Raw genomic sequence first — 12,276 nt, 5'->3', positions numbered from 1 at the left:
ACTTAAGAGAATAAGGATAAAACTCAATTTCTAAAATTTAAAGAGAAGCCAAAAGCCTCAAAAACGTCGAGAACGAAAAGCCAATCCAGTATCAAAAACCTTTTTAATATCCCATATTACCATCAAAATAGGACTTAGTTCGAAATATTAACCGCATTGGAAGTACAAGTAATACAATATGCTATATTTCTATTTTTTAGAAATCCAAATTGATGGCAAGAAATAAGGGATTTTTCATAAATAACCAAATTTGTCAAAATGTTTATATTTATACGGTGTCAACTTTCAACTGTCCAATATGTTGGCTAAAGGCCTTTATCCTAAGCCCTAATTTTGATGATAACTAAAACCCACTAACTTGTTTACTTAAGTGTAGCAAGGCCCATTTTTTCCAGAAGGTTCATGATTATTCTATGGGCTTTTTACACAAACAACTAACTTTCTCCAATATTCTACTTTATACGGGTCCATGTTACACATATCAAAACTACGGCCATGTTTGGTTCATGGAATACAATAGCATGGAATAGAATAGGGCTTTTTACCCAATATACTGATAATTGGCCCAAGTTTACTTTTATACAGTCCAAATCCAAAGTTTACATTTCATACCATCCAAAATTAAAATTGTAACCTAATTTCTTTAAATTCTTACTTTTCTACTGTTTCTTCTTTTTCTCTTGAATTTTGGCGGCTCCTTCTTCTTCTCCACGAGTCCAGCAGAGTTTTTCCACGTTCTTATTCCTTCGCTTCCGCCGTTCCGCCTCCGCCGTTCCGTTTTTGCTGTTCCATCTTCGTCGTTTCGCCTCCGTCGTTCCACCTTTATCTCGCTGCGCCATCTTTCTTTTCTCTTTTTGATTTTAGATCTGAAATTTGCTGTTCTTTTTTTTTTCATTTTCAGATCTGTAATTTGTTTATTTTTTACTGTTATTTTCAACCATTAAACATGTATAAAGATTATCTTTAAAGAATCTAATACTCATTTCATGTAATAGAATAATTTTGTGATTTTATGGAATAAAATTCTGTTATTTCTGCATTTTTTTTGTGTTTCTGCGTTTTTTTTAATTCTGCAGAACGATTTGTAGATGATGATTGATTGCTGAATTATTGTAATGTTACAATGTTGTTGACTTTATGTTGATATTATGTTGATATCAACTAATCTTTTTTTTTAACATTGACAAATAAGATAATATTGTCTGTGAAATAAATGCCTCCTGTAAGTTTGCGGAATAGATGTTTATTTGAAAAGCAGTAGGATGGAATGTGGAGTGCACATATTTGTTTGAATAATTGATCTCTTTGTGTTTTTTCTCGATAAACGTTATGCAATTTCCTACATAAACATATGCTATTGGTATTCAGCCATTTTTTATAACTTTCATTTTCTAGAGTGTTAATTTATTAGAATGTACTAAATTCATTTCGGCATTTTTGAAATTTGGTTGGTTTTTTTGCTCCTTATATTATGTTCTACGTACAAACTTTATTATAAAATCAATGTTGAATTTTATTGATGTACAATTATTTAAGTTATATTAATCAAAATCAACGCAAAATCAACTCGATGTCAACCTAAAATCAACCTAAAATTAACATGCGCATATTCCTAAAATTAATTGAAGATCAACACAAAATCAACATAAAATCAACATGTGTATACTATTTGTCATCAAATATCAATTCAAAATCAACATAAAATCAATATAAAATCAACATGTGTACATTATTTATTGTTGACATTTTTGTCAGTTTTTATATCAACACAATATCAACATAATATTAACAACATTTAATAAACTGGATAGTATTAATTTTGTAAATCTTTTTTAACACTAATTTTTATTTTTAATATTTATTTACCTTTATTTTTGCTAATAATTCATCAAAATTTATTATTTATCATATATTTAATTTTTTTATATATATCAATATAAAATCAACATTAAATCAACATTAAATTAACCAAAGATTAATAAATTATTTTTCCAATCTAAAATACCAACACAAAATCAACATAATATCAACATAAATTCAAATTTGTAATATTATAATAATTCAAAATCATTATTTATATTTTTTACCATTACCAAAATCAACACCATGTCAACACTATATCAACATAAGATCAACATTGTAACATTACAATAATTTAACATCATTATTGTCTTCTTCACCGATGCTAAAATCAACAAAATATCAACCGAAAATCAACACCATATCAACATTGTAACATTACAATAATACAACATCATTATATGTCTTCTTCCTCGATGCTATCATATCATTATCTAGTCTCGATTTAATTTAATTTAATTTTTTTAGTTCATTTCACAGACAATATTATCTTAGTTGTCAATGTAAAAATTTAAAAAAAATCAGTTGATATCAACATAAAGTCAACATAAAATCAACAACACTGTAACATTACAATAATTCAGCAATCAATCATCATCAACAAATCGTTCTGCAGAATAAAAAAAACGCAGAAACACAAGAAAAATGCAGAAATAACAGAATTTTATTCCATAAAATCACAAAATTATTTTACATTACATGAAATGAGTATTAGATTCTTTAAATATAATCTTTATACATGTTTAATGGTGAAAACAACAGTAAAAAATAAACAAATTACAGATCTGAAAATAAAAAAAAAGAATTAAAAACTTCAGATCTGAAATCAAAATGATAAAAGAAAGATGGCGGAACGGCGGAGGCGGAACGGCGGAGGCGAAACGGCGGAGGCGAAACGGCGAAGGCGAAACGGCGAAGGCGAAACGGCGAAGGCGAAACGGTGGAGGCAAAATGGCAAAAATGGAACCGCGGAGGCGGATTGGTGCGAAGAACAAATCTGAGATTTGTGTGAAAGGTGAATTGAAAGAGAAAGGAGAGAGAAAATTGAGGAGAGAGAAAATAATTATAATTATGAGGGTTTGTGTTATGAGGGTTCTATTTATATGGATGGTATAAAAGTAATAATTTCTCCCTTACATGGTAGTTTTAAAATGTCAAATATGTGTTAGTATAAAAGTAAATCAAACACGAATGTTGGTTATTTGAGTAAAAAGCCCAATAGAATAACTATTTCATAAAGAATGGAATAGTCATTCTTTAGTTTTTGAGAGGAGTGTTTATTCCACAAAATCATGGAATAACAATTCTTTGGAATACCTATTCTATGAACCAAAACAAAAAATTGTCATTCTATACGGAATAGCTATTTCATTCCGCACCTATTCCATGAACCAAACATGGCCTACAGCACACTCCACTAATATTATCTTTTATAACCTAACTATAAATACCGCCAAATAACTTATTTTTTTGTTTTATTTTCTCTCTCCAAATTTAAAATTCAATTCCTCTCTCTATAAAATGGAGAATTTGCGATTCCGCCTCCGTCGTTCTATTGCGCCACCACCGGCGTTTCACCGTCCACCGTCGTTTTGCCGTCCACTGTAGTTCCGCCGCGCCACTGCTGTTCACCATGGTTTTATCTTCAGATGAAATTAATATTTTTTTGAACATCTGTCATTATTAGGGTTTTATTTTAACACTTCATTTGCTTTCAAAATCCCTAACAATGGCGGCACCAACACCGGCGTGACAGGACCTTACTTGTTGCAGATCCTAGGCGGTGCAAGTCTGAGAAGTTTGGCGGTGACGGTGCTTGTTCTAGATTTCACAAAAATCATCTTTTAATTTCTTCATCTACTGTATATAATTTTTAAATATAATTGCTTGCTATTGTAAATAACAACCGGAAAAGATAAGCATTACAACAAAATCTAAATTTTGTGATTATTATATGTGATGATGAGCTGTAGTGGATGTATTGGTTTTAATAATTTAGTTCTTGATAAATTAATAATTGCTTCTTTTTGTCACTTTTTGTTTGTTTAAAATCATTCATGAGTTCTTGATATTATTTTGGTATATTTTTCTTTATTATACAATGTGAATTTTATGGTAATATATTGTTTACACCGTGTTGATTTTTTTGTTGATTTTAGCATTAGCGAAAAAGATCATATTATACGTGAAATAAAAAAAATCGAGGCATTGTTAATACATATAAAAAAATTAAATTATATATATGGTAATAACAAATGCTGATTAATTATGAGCGAAATAATATAAAGATAAAAATTAGTATAAAAAAGATTTAAAAATTAATATTATTCAGTTTATTAAATGTTGTTGATTTTGTGTTGATATTCGTAAAAAATTAAAATTAATATATATGGTAAAAACAAATGCTGATTAGTTTTGAGTAAAAATTAAAGATAAAACAATATTAAAAAAGTAAAAAATAGTATAAAAAAATTTAAAAATTAGTATTGCCCAATTTATTGAATCTTGTTGATCTTGTGTTGATATTATGTTGATATTTGGTTGATTTTAGCATTAAAGAAGAAAACCACATTATATGTGAAATAAATTAAAAAAATTAAAATTAAACATTATCAATGTAAAAAAATAAAAATTAATGTAAAAAAGACTGAAAAATTCAAATTAGTTAGTTTATTAATTTTGTGTTGATATTATGTTACAGTGTTGTTGATTTTACGTTGATAATCGGTTGATTAAATCTTAATTTTAACATTAACAAATAAGATAATAATATCCGTGAAATAAACTAAAAAATATATAAATTCAATTGAGACTAGATAATAGTATGTTAGCATGAGGGAAGAAGATAAATAATGATGTTGAATTATATATAATATTACAGTGTTGATATCGTGTTGATTTTCGGTTGATATTTTGTTGATTTTAGCATTGCTAAAAAACACAATAATGATGTTGAATTATTATAATGTTATAATGTTATCTTGTGTTGATATTATGTTGCCATTATGTAGACATTTAGTTGATTTTATCATTAACGAAAAAGACCACATTATATGTGAAATAAAATACAAAAATTACAATTAAATTAAAATACTGCTGAAAATGTGAAATTAATGTAAAAGGATTAAAAAATTTAAATTAGTTAGGTTATTACATGTTGTTGATTTTTTGTTGATTTTGTGTTGATTTTGAAAATGTGTTGAAAAATGTTAGTTTATTACATGTTGATTTTGTGTTGATCTTGATGAATTTTTTATCTTAAAACTGACAAAAAAATAAAAATATGTCAAAAAAATTTAATAATGATCGTACGTTGAATTCATATTAATTTTATGTTGATATTATGTTGACAATATGTTGATACATGTTGATATAATATTAATGATTTTAATATTTATTTTGCGCTCTTTATTACATATATAAAGGAACAAAAAAATATGCTATAAAATTCAATAATACAAGGAAATAAAAAATAAATCATTCTTTATAACAACCTCTTCTGCCGACTTCCGACAATCTCTTTTGCCGGCTTCCTAACATCAATTCCATCAAAAATCCAATTTTACTATCAAATATTATTCCGATTAAGAATTCAAATTCACTACGGCCTAGAACCCAAGGCGCAAGGAGAGGTGCATGCCTTTCCAAATATGGCGTATGAAAAGAATACACATAATTAAGCAAATAAAAGTCATAAAATAAAGTGAATCTTGCCTAAGAAAAAGTGAATCTATGCTTAAAAAAATGCAGAAGTTCCATGAAAAAAGAGCTAAAAGAATACTACCATAATATTCCTGAATCTTACTCATTAAGGTACCGTTTGGATTGGGGGGTTTTAAAACCCATGGATTTTAGCAAAATCGATGGATTTTAAATCAATGGAAATTAAATCCATAAATTTTAAAATTTCATTGTTTGGATTGAATATAAAATCAATGGATTTTAATATTATTTATGGAATATAATAAATAGTATAACAATCCATCATCTATAAAAAATGGTGGATTTGGACTTTCCCACCTAGTAGGTGGGAAATCATAACCCTAAAAAATGATGGATTGTAGAAAATGAGGGAATTTATAAATTTATGGATTCTATTAATTTTTTTTCTAGGCAAACGATAGATTTTGTCCAAATCCATGGATTGTTTAAAATCTATCGTTTAGAATCCATCAATCCAAACGGTGTCTTAGACTGCACGCGGCCAATGCGCAAATGCATTCAAGAATTCGTGGATTGGTAGCCTAAAAGGCTCACCAGACCTGATTGATAGAGTTGTGAGAGCTTGAGCAGCAACAATGCGAACCTGTTGAGGGTCAAGACAAACAGAAAGAAATTAAGGACGCGGCAAATTCAAATAACCAAACCAACAAAAATCCATACAATCTGTTTTACTGATAAACAAACACCAAAATGCATATATATATTATTATTATTTTTTTAAATGCATATACATATTTTATAAACAATTACAGCTTGTAGCCACCTTAAATTGCAAGAATTACATATCTCAGGCCCTTTTTGAACCAACCTTATTAAAAAGCTTTTGCTATAATGATTGGTTATTAGTTCATTTCTTGCAAACATTTTAAATTCAATAAATAGTTACCTTATTCGTTTTTACAAACATTCTTTAGTTAATCAAAATTTTATTTATCTTTGTTTGCTATTCAAAAAATTTGATTATTGACCAGATATTTCAAGCTTAAAACAAATTAACATTAATCCAATAAATTAGTACTACTTACTCATTACTAACCAAATCTTGCAGAAGGCAGAGAATATGAACATTGGTCACCATCACCCCCATCATTAAAAAATATGATACTAGGAGAAACATAAAGCGAATCAGAATAAGCTGCTGCACTAGTGATTGCAGACTTCTGTTTGGGAATAGAGCCCAAGGAGAAGCATTGACATCTACGCCTCCGGCTCCGTCCTCGTCCTCTAGATTGTCCTCCTCTGGCTCGAAGTCGTTTGCTTTTGCATCAGCTGTAGCTATCTCCTATCGCGATGATATTGCATAAATTTATATAATTATAGAGAATTTAGAGAAATTTTTAGGGCTTTGATTTGAGAAAGGAATAAAGCTACACTTTCAAATCTAAAAAAATAAAACAACTCTGGCGGTCGCTGGAGAGGCGGAGAAAGAAAAAGAGAAGATGAGAAGTCAAACCAAAAACTGCCGCTGCCGTTTTTTCTTACCACCGTTCAACTCCCGCTGCTGTTCTTTCTTCACCATCATGGAAAATAGAGAAGAGATTGCTGAAAATGGGAGAAATATGTAAAATCGTAGAAAAGATAAGATTTGAGAAATTTAGGTTAACTTTATAAGATTATATCGTATGAAATGTAAAAATTAAGATCAAGCTGTATAAAAGTAAATGGACCACCATTTAGCGTATATTGTATAAAAAGCCCTTATTCTATCTTGAAATACAAGCAAAATTGTTGGAGGGCATTTTCAGAATTAGCTTGAGGTTTACCAGCTCAGCAGACAAGATTAAACTGTGACAGTGTACCTTGTACTACAAATCAGGCTGCCAGGTCACTACCAAATAAGATGTTCCCAACCTGGTCTGATTAGCTCGGCTGGCAAAAGGCTCCTCCATTTGGCATTTTGTACACCTTGCATTTATGGATAAGAATCAAGGCAAATGACTCAGCCCTTATTCTAGAAGATTCTTGGAGCCTATATATACCTCTCTATAAACCATTTATCAAGTGTGGAGTATTAAGAGAGAAAATCCATCACCACCAACATTGTGCTTCAAATTGGTCATCCCTCTCAAAGAAACTAGCGTTAGTTTTGAGTGAGAGTATTACATCACCAAATATATATGTAATCACTTGTGAGTTATAGACTAACTTCTGGGTAGAACTAGGTTTGTAATCTCAAAGGGAAATAGTTTGCTGAAGCTAACAAATCAGCTGAGTTATAGACTAACTTCTGGGTAGAACTAGGTTTGTAATCTCAAAGGGAAATAGTTTGATGAAGCTAACAAATCAGCGTGTAAGTTACAGACTAGCTTCTGGGTAGAACTAGGGTTGTATTCTTATTGGCTTTATCTCTAGCCCGCAATAGAGATTGAAGAGTGAAATACTTAGGGATGGGGATCCCTAAGGAGTGGATGTAGGCAGGATTGCTGATAGGAGTGAAATACTCCTATAATTAGAGTGCTTAGAGTGCTATTTCGTATGCTTTTGTATGTTTTCACCTCGCTTTTCTATAAAAATGTATACCTTATAGCAGGTGCGTATGTTTCAAGGAATCAAGAGCATTACGGAGCGTTTTGAGGCAAAAAGAGTGAAAAATCATCAAAAGAGGAAGTCGAGTGCGAAAGTCGGAAGCAAGCGAAGACTTCTTCCCCATCTCAGAGGGTGTCTCGATTCGAGACACCCAACTTAAAAGGCCATCTCGATTCGAGATGAACTAGCAGAGGGGGCAGTAGCTTTTTAAGAGATTGTCTCGAATCGAGACAACTCCTTAAGTTGAATGTCTCGATTCGAGACATGAAGAAAGAAGGAATTCCAGCTTTTTCTCAACACTCACACATGATTTCCTCATTTGGCCAAGCACCCTTTTATGAGTTGTCTCCTATTTCCTCATTTGTAAACACTATATAAACCATTTTATCTCCTTTTTAGGTTAAGTGTGATTTGATAGAGAATGATTGTCACCTTCATTATTGTAGCAACAACTTTTCTCTCAAATTATTAGTATTGTTCTTATTGTTATTACTAATTTTAGTAATAGATCATCATAGTTCTTTGTGTTCTTAAAGTTATTTCCAGATTTTTCTATTTTGGGAAAGTTATTCAATACAAGTATTAGTTTAATTATTGAAGCTTCATTATCTAGTTCATGCTTTTAAGGTTCATTTATTATTCCAAGGTACTAAATCTTTACTCTATGCTTAATCTTTGTAATTGTTTAATTAATTGTGTTATGGTGATGGTTAGTGGCTAAACCCTTTGTTTAGGGGTTGTTATGATTGCCATGTTGCTTTGATAGGTGATTAGGGTTAGGGTTTTGGATTGAGTTGGTAGTTGTGCTCCTTGGACCTAGTGCTTAGATTAAAGTGATCTCTTAATCTATGATTTGTGATTTAATTAGGAGGGCGAGAGCTAACTAATTAGATTATACCTAAGGGAGTACAAGGTTTAATCCTAGATGCACTAGCGTGATTTAGGATTATCTCGGTTGTGAAGTTTGCTTGATTAGTTGACTTGATTAGTTCTATCGAAATCTATGAGCACGAGAGTGGATTAGATTTCGGTATGGTTAATCAAGATTCGACTCGTTCACTTCCGGCTCGAGAGAGCGGAATTTGTTCCGTAGAATAGCTTGACCCGACCTAGAATCCAATTACCTTGACTCGAACCGCCTAGTTATTACTTTGGCATGACTAGCAACCTCTAAGCTTTTACTCTTATTGATTTAAATCTTGTGTTAATTAGTTGATTGTTTAGTTTAGTAGCATTTTGATTAATAGTTGTTTGTTTGATCGTTTTAATCGAAGCCAAAACCAATATTTCTATTGCTTTCCGAATTGAATTTCACAATCAATTTCCTTCACTTTAAACCTCTAGTCCTTGTGGGTTCGACCTCGACTTGTCGAGTACTACGAGTTGGCTTTTTGCTAACAGTTGCCGAACCACTATAAAAATTCGGTGTCTCAGCTTTATGCTTTCATTTCTGTTTTAATTAGTTTCACGATAAACTGATTTTAAAAAGAGATTTTCTAAAGAACTTTTAAAAGCATTTCTCGAACTAATCTGATTTCTGTTTACTTAGCTTTATCTCTTGTATTGATAACCTCACAAATCATTCATATTTGATTAGCTTATCTTTACTAATCTGCATCAACTCAAGCTGAGTTAATAGCTTAAAAGTTGATCTTACTTGTCTGTCAAATCCTCAATATTTGAACAGCTTGTCTTTGCTAGAACTTATCAACTTAAGCTTATTCTATAGCTCTTTAGTTGATCTCTTGAAAGCTCTCAAATCTCTCATATTTGATTAGCTTGGCGTGACTAAAACTCTATCTGCTTAAGCTAACTCTGTAGCTTATCATATTTTAGCAGAAAAGTTTTAAAGTCTCAATTCACCCCCCCCTCTTGAGCTACTACTGGACCCAACAATAATGATATATGTTGAATTATTATAATGTTATAATGTTGATATTGTGTTGATATTATGTTGATATTTTGTTAATTTTAGTATTAGCAAAGAAGACCATATTGTACGTGAAATAAAATAAAAAATAAATTAAAATAAAATAAAATAATGTTGAAAAAATAAAAATTAGTGTAAAAAAGATTTAAAAATTTAAATTCGTTAGTTTATTAAATATTGTTGACATTGTGTTAATATTAAAACTGACAAAAACGTCAACAGTTAAAAAAAGAAAATGTTGAAAAAGGAGAGTTAGTATAGAAGTAATATTTTTTTAAAAAAAATAGTATAAAAAAAAAAAAATTTGGTATAAAACGTAAAGAAGGGGCAATATAAAAATAATTATTGTAGAAGAAATAGTATTTCATATAAAAAACCTAAAAAATATTTCTTATGGCTAGACCTTTTCATGGCCAGGTTCGGTTCGGATCCGGCGGGCTTTTTTTTTTTTTTACAAGTCTAAACCCGGCCCGAGCCCGGATCGGGTTTTACATTTCCTATCCAAACTCAGCCCTAATAATATATTTTTGCAGGCTCGAGCCGGGTTTAGATGGGCTTACATGTAAAGTTTACAAAAATAAAAGTCCGAATCCGCTTTTAAAATAACAGGCTTTTTATAAGCTCGAATCCGGGCCGAGTTTGGTACTAAAAATTATTGCCCAAGTCCGGCTTTAAGCACCGGGCTTGGACGGCTATCCAGACTATCTAGTAGCAAGAATTTTGGTTATAATTTTAAGAGAAAAGTTGCTCAACACAATCAGTCAAAATTGGTCAATAGAAATAGCTTCTCTAATATATAGTAATTTTAAAGTTTTTATTTTATAATAGGCAAAAGATAAAAAAAATTGTAGTTTTCTTAAAAATATACATAAGCGCTTAAACTAATTTTTGGCACAATTAAGTCTTTTTTATTTTCAAAATAGAATAAATAACTTCTTTTGTCCAACACCATCAGAAAAACTTGTTAATTGCTGACATGTCTTTTATAACCATATAGAAAAAAAGTTCAAAAATAATCTTAATGTTTAAAATATTTACCAAAAAATTGAGGGAATAAGTATCCAAAAAAATAAATTAAAAGGGCTTAAATGCTCTTTCCAAAAAAAATGGAGGACCTTTATGCACAATTTAAAAATATCAAGGGCTTAAGTGGCTCAAAAATGACTAAAATGCTTATGTGTTCTTTTTGAATAATTTTAAAAAAATATATACCTTTGCCTTTATAATATAAAAACAATAAACAGAAAATTAATAAACAAATGATCTCATGTCATAAAATAATTTTATACTTTATATTTTACAACGTAAATAAAAATAAACCAAAAATAAAGTAAAATAAATGTTAAATCTAATAGGCATAATTATTAAATAAGGTATAATTTGTTAACCTATAATTTATTGATATTAGAAATTTAATGCAAAACAAATTGTTAATAAGTATAAAATAAACAACTATTTTAAATAGAACGTGAGATTTATTTGTGTATGAGTTAATCGTTTGTCGTTAATTTTTTTACACACATAAAATACATAAAACAATTACAAAAATACTTTTTATAGGTTTATAATGTTTTAAATTGAAATAAATATAAAATAGAGTACAAAATAAACGAGATTATTTAAACATGTCATCAAGTTATTTTATATAAAAACATAATTTTTTAACTTTAAAATAAAATTGGCTGTAAAAATAAATAAAAAATGAAATATGATATTATTTTCTTAAGATATAATTATTTTTCATTAAAATTTATTAGCCCTCATAGAATACACAAAATAAAAGTTATACAAACTAAATACAAATCAAATAAAAATAAATATCATATAAACTAAATTAAATAAATGTTATGCGCACATGAAGGCTTGGCCTAGTGGTCAAGTCCTTCATAGTTTCATAAGGTCGGGTGTTCGAAATCTGACTCTCCCAAGCGGTTGTTTATCTGTTTAAAAAATAGATTTTAATACTATTCAATATACTAACAACTGATATATGACAAATCTACCTCTGATAAAAAAATATTTTACAAATTAACATAAGCATAAACAATATAAAGTCTATTTTATTATAGTACGATTTCCTACTTGCAAGTTGCAATAACAATTCTCTTTATGTTAAATGTATTTAAATTAACTTTTTTCTATTTTGACAGGTGTAAGAAATTAGAAAAAATTATAAAATTGTCAAAAAATAGCTTCTACTTTTACACATTATCATATCATTAGAAAAAATTTCATCT

At 29.4% G+C, this 12,276-nt stretch overlaps 1 long non-coding RNA gene across 1 annotated transcript; it reads right to left on the bottom strand.

The window, feature by feature from the left end:
• Window positions 1-5,326: 5,326 nt before the first annotated feature.
• Window positions 5,327-7,210, bottom strand: LOC126667755 (uncharacterized). Its single transcript, XR_007638268.2, has 2 exons — window positions 6,609-7,210; window positions 5,327-6,166 (listed from the first exon to the last, which is right to left on the bottom strand). It is a non-coding gene; the product is annotated as an uncharacterized LOC126667755 (long non-coding RNA).
• Window positions 7,211-12,276: the final 5,066 nt, after the last annotated feature.

Source organism: Mercurialis annua, linkage group LG2 (assembly GCF_937616625.2).
Source record: "Mercurialis annua linkage group LG2, ddMerAnnu1.2, whole genome shotgun sequence".
NCBI lineage: Eukaryota > Viridiplantae > Streptophyta > Magnoliopsida > Malpighiales > Euphorbiaceae > Mercurialis > Mercurialis annua.
Note: the sequence above shows the minus strand (reverse complement) of the source record. Positions and strands in the feature narration are given on the sequence as shown.